The sequence below is a fragment of the Leptosomus discolor genome, chromosome 1, assembly GCF_034619465.1.
Source record: "Leptosomus discolor isolate bLepDis1 chromosome 1, bLepDis1.hap2, whole genome shotgun sequence".
Taxonomy (NCBI): Eukaryota; Metazoa; Chordata; class Aves; order Leptosomiformes; family Leptosomidae; genus Leptosomus; species Leptosomus discolor.
Genome location: NC_141391.1, coordinates 26,467,743 through 26,473,742, shown reverse-complemented (window position 1 = coordinate 26,473,742; position 6,000 = coordinate 26,467,743).

Genomic DNA, 6,000 nt, shown 5'->3' with positions numbered 1-6,000 from the left:
CCGGTTTTTGAATGGCTGCATCTGTTAATCTGGAAAGGTCCCTATGCACATCCCCAGTCTATTCTATGATTGTTAGTGGAAATGCCTTATTTCTTTTTGCCTTAGATACAAAAGACAGATTTGGGCTTGGGCTCCTAGTTTTGCCCTGAGCCCAGGTCCTGTCAGATTCTCCAACTAGACTTTCCACTGTTCCCTTTCTCCTCCTTGGTACCATCTAATCTTGCAATTTAATTACTTCTTTGTTTTGGCCTGATTTTTGCCGGGAAGTTCCCTAAGTAGCAAAAGGACTGTTCCATAATTGAGCTGCCTTGCACACACACATGCTTGTGCTGTCAGTGCCTCTGAAAGGCACAGTGGTCCCTTCCCTCCCTATGGCAAACATATGGTAACAAAAGGGATCCTGGAAACAGGGAGAGACTTGGGAGAGAGGGGTTGAGCAGTAGGTTGAAAATGTCCCTATAGGCAACTTATCTTGAAGAAAAGATGCAGGCAAGCAATCTTTTTTTCAAGTCTTTATTCTTAAGTACATTCAAAACCCATCCTTTCACCTCTCCCTCAATTAACAGACAGTACTTTGCAGAAAACCATAACCCTTAACTCTCCAGTTGCGTGTGCATTGCCTCGTCACATTCATTATGGACTGACGTGGAACTCAGAAGGTATTCCTGACTAGTGTACTGACCAGATCATCCATCAGTGAAGAAGCGTCAGCACCCCTTGGAACACTAATCCCAGCCTACATGTAATGATGTGTACGTGAGTACGCTATCTGTAGCCAGCTCCTGCACAAGATCCATATTCATTCATTACATGTCTGCAGTTTTATGTCCCAGCTGAATCCTTCCTACCTGACATTCCTAAGTGCTGCAGTAGGTGTCTGGCTATCAGGCTTATCTCTCACAAGGAGATAAGTCCCATTGATGGTCTTCTCAAGTTAGGGCATAAGCCTCTGCAAGGAGGCTCTGACAACAGAGGAAGCTGTAGCAATGGTGACAGTAGCTCATTACTTCTTTCCAAGGTATCCAGTTTCATGGATCTGAAGCTGGAGTCAATGAGCTTCATGGAGGAATGGCCAAGGAGGAGCCCTGACCACATATCCCCGCTTGAGGGCCACAGAGCAAGCAGAAGCTCTTTGCAGTCAGTATTGACGTTCCCTCAAGTAAAGATATTCATAAGGCAGTACACAAAGGGAAAGTGAGTAAGCATGCCAAAAAGCACTAAGGTCTTAATGAGCTGAGCACCTTTCATGTAAGTTATTGCAATAGGTGTAGTCAGTGATCCAAAAGCTGTAGGTTTAGGGTGTAGTGCTCAAATAAGATAGAGTGGTTTTGTGCATAGACTTGTGGCTGGGAGTTAGTAATTACGGAGTCCCAAGCCCCATCTGTCATGACTGTGTTATATGGATGATAGGCTGATGATCATGGAGCCCAAGGGACTCCTTCTAGGTGCTTTGGCTATGTCTAGCAACTTGAGCAATGAAAGGTGGAGGCTTGGACACTGTGCTGTGCTTGTCTGCACAGTGTAAGTAAGTAGCACACCATTAACCTGTCACCCTCTAAACAACGCTCTGCAGTGTGCATGGACAAGGATGGGTTAAGGGCTGGTCCCAGGGAGTCTGGCAGCAGGGCTAGAGACTGTCATGCCACTTGCTTTTGGGTCAGAGAAGGGCTCTGACCTGTGCTAATTACTAGGGGAAAAAATACTCCCACATGATCGCTGGTTCTGCTTGAATAGACAGATGAAAGATAGGATATCCTTTTCATTTCAAGTTTTTAACCTCCTGCAACTCACCCTAGGACAGCAAGGAGCTTGGTGAAGAGATTTCCATGGGTCTTCTGGAGCTTCACATCTGTGTGCTTTATGCTGAATCTACTTTAGTTCTCCCTGGCAGTTAGGGGGAGTGAGGGCATGTGATGGATGCCAGGAGGGACATAGTTGCAGGAGAGAGAAAACCCAACTTGCAAGCCTGTTCTTCATGGCAAGTTAAAACAAGGGGGACAGAAGTGTTTAGTAGCAGAAAGAGAGAGGGACGGAACATTGTAGAAGCAGAGCTGGGACAATCTGTTTGGGTCTATTTGGAAGAAACAGACCAAGTGTTTTGTTGTAGAGGAAATTTGTCCCTCTGACTTTTCTTCAGGCCCCTGGCCCCTTCCCAGAGTCCTGCTCCCTTCCTACTGAAGCAGTCTCTTTTTTTATTATTACTACTATTATTCGAAAAAATGTGCACGTGGGGACACTGGCCACCAGGCACTATTTTGTTTCCTGTTTGATAGCTCTGTACAAACTAATCTATCTAAACAGCCATGGGCACTGGATTTATGTGTATAGCTGTAAAGCAAGACTGAAAGACCATTTCAATTGTTCTGCTGCCTTTTCTGGCAATCACTAGTTCTCCTACACAGTCAGGGAAACTAAGTGCATCATTCTTAAATTTGCATGCCTATGATATTAGGATTAGCTTTGCCACAGGGCTTGGTCATTGCAGCATCCTGCCAAGACTAAGTCTCTTCAAAGTATAAACAGACATGAAACTTTTAAGCCAAATCCACTGGTGCAGTTAGCTTTTAGCTGTCTGTAATCTTCTGGCACCAGAGGAGATTTTTTTTTTCCTATCTAGTTTTGTACATAAAAGCATATTCTCTGCTTGACGTTAGAAACACTAGGCTGAAGGTAGCTTGGCATTGGGGCACCCTTAGGCACACAGAGCCCTTATGCCAATCCTTTCATGAATAAAAACCACTCCAGGCTCCAAATTTTGCACGTAGGCACTCATGTTAGTTACCCAGATCCTTATTTGTGTAAAAGGGGTGCAACTGAGAGAGGACTTACTTCTAAATAATGACATGGAACTGTAGTGCAGTTTGGGCACGATGTCACCATAGAGGGATCCATAAACCGAGTCAGCTGTTTGGCAGATTTTCATCTATGTAAATCCCTCTGTAAACTAATTATATGGCCACAGATTATAAATTTTACAAGATCTCCAGACTTGTTTTTCTTGTCAGTTGCAGATCTTGAAACTTAACTGTAGATGTGTCAAAGCTAATTACCGGGGTTATAGAGTCTATAAACACAGACATACACAATTCCAGTACTTCTTTCCTCCGTTAAATACCAGCTTAAGTGTTAGTCCATTCATTTTTAGTGTTTGCAAGTAATATGCACACACAAAAACCTAAATAAAACCAGTACACAATTAAATCCTTGGAAAATGTGAGCATAACCTTCAGCTAGAAGTCTCCAAATGAAATATTTATCTGTATTAGATGTCTTGTATCAGGAGGTGGTTCTTTTGCTGTTTCCAGAAGTCAACCCTTCGCTCCCTGTGTCTGCTTCACACGCTTTTATCCCTGGCAGCACGAGACTTGCTTCAAACATCCTGCTTGCTTGTCAGCAGGGTTGATGCATGCACTATATTATAACAAGCATCCGCCACAACTAGTGTTCACAGGTAGCATTTTTAGCTCTACAAGCACAACCTGTGAGATTCCCTATCAACATAATCATTATTTATCCAAGGCTCTTCCAGTAACTTGAGCCTAACTAGTCTTTCCTTGGGGATAAATGCAGCAGCCTTTCTTTTATTGCTGCTCTGGTAGAGCAAGCAGCATCCTCCTCAACAATGGTAGGATCTGGACATGGAATAAGCCTTATAGCTGCTGCATCATCCTCCCGGCATGGCACTAGCTTATAGTCCAATTCTTAACCTAGGACTAATTGGAGGAACACAGCCAATAACTGTGCATTATTTTCATTGTAGGTATTTTTCAGTTGCACAGTTAATGCTGCACCTTCCTTAGCTGAGAGATTGGTCACATTTAACTGGTTTGGTCAAAGCTGCTTCATCTTCCACAGACAGCTCTCAGAGACTGCCTGGAATCAGTAACCCTCATTTCTATAGAGAAAAAAAGGCGAGTTAACCCAGCTTTACTATGTGACAGAAATGAGACAGCTGAACCTTTGGGAAAGTCTTGTGATATAAACTGAAGATCTGTGTGTACTGTTTTTTTACTTTAAGAGACTCTGCAACAGATAGGTGTATACTAATGTAATTAACACAAATCAACAAAAAACAACAAAGGAATTTAAATATCCTGGCACAATCATAGCATTTTTTTTCTTAAAAAATAGAAATTAAATAGAGAGTAAAAGGCAACAGTGCTGTTTCACCACAAAAACTGTATCAAGCTGATCTATGTGACTATACCAGCTTTTTAATACATTCTCCTTGTCCTGTGCCATTGTGGAAACTCAATTTTTGTAACTTAAACCATAATGGAGATGGCACATTACTACTACTACTACTACTACTACTACGGCTACTACTACTATTGTTACTGTTACTATTACTATTACTATGAGTCTGACCTGTTTGGATACCCCTACCTCTGAATGCAATACAGTAGTCATTTTTTTCTTTTTGTAACCCATGGCAAATTTCTCATACAAAGTTTTGCTTGGGCACAAAACCTGCTAATTTGTGACTAAATTGTACTTCACGTAATGCTGAGAGACCTCATGCAAAGAACACTATTAATTAAGATAATAGTAATATTAATTCTTTGTTTAACTGCTATGGTGCATTTTTTAAATTGGTTTGTTGAATAAAGTACTAAATTAGGGGTGATATTATAATAATAATGGAATGGAGGTTGTGACATATCAAGAAACTTTTTCACGTGCCATTATTAACATACCAATCTTCTCATCATCCCCCCCATCTCTCCTCCAGCCCCAAAACAATAAGGTTATCCACTTCAAAAGCTGACTGATACAAACAGATACCTGCGAAAATGTATACTGTATTCTAATAATGTTCTCAAATACTGGCTTTAGTTCATTTTGATACTTGTTTAAAGAACAATCCTAAATGGAAAGGCAACGAGTGGGGCAACAAATCAAATGTTGGCTGTTATTATACTTTTTAGTCAATCGTGAGTTTTCTAATTATGAGGAAAGTATTTTGCTTACCACTGCTACCTTGAATTAGACAGCTGACATTTGGATAACTATCTATCTCCACTTACTTGCTATAATCATTGTAGGGACCTCAGCATTTCCAAAAGGCAATTTATCCCATCTGTTTTGTTCTCCTATGCAAAGAGTGTAGATATCTAACTTTCAGTGCCCAAAATAAGATGAAATTAATTCCATTTTATCAGATATTGAGAGATAACCAAAATGGCTCTCATCAGAGCTTTGCTTTCTGAGACATCTATTATACAAGATTATTGCCTGTTCACAGGGATCCTAAACATCCCTTAACAGCTTTGATTTTTCACTTCTGCTGATCGAAGTATCTTTAGTAGCTTCTCTTCAGGTGCTGATAATCAAAAGTGTAAAACACACTCTGTAACCTCTGTTTTATTTCCTGAGACCCCAGGAAATACAACCACTAAGGCAGGAATAATTTTGGCATATACATGGCATATAAGAGAGGATTTCTTAAAATAATTGTTTGTTCCTAATGATAATGTGAATGTTTTGATGAAAAGTTCATCAAAATGAAAAACGATCACTGAATTCTTTGCATATTTTATTTTTCTTTTTGATTTCCAACTCACACACATCTGGCATATTTTACATCTTTGCAATAAAACATGGTTACAATAGCTTAAGGAATTTATATATCCAAAATATTTCACCATGATCTCAAGATGAAATGAACTTGTCTTCCAGATGTTCAATAGTCTCCCAATTCTAAGCTACAAACTCAAGATATTGCTTACAGACGGGTGATGAATAACTTAATCATTACGCTGATCCCCATGATTTCAGAACCTTATAAATACAAACAACAATGAAGAAGGAAATTCAGTGCTAAACTTACTAATACAAGGTGGATAACAAATAAGTAATCACATCAATAAATAATGATATGTTTCTGGTGCAAAGTGCCAATACAAAGAATCCATTATCTTTTTAAATAAATGACTGCAAGTGAGTGTAAATTCCGAGAAAATTACATTCCTGTTACATGCCTCATAGCCCTACCGACAC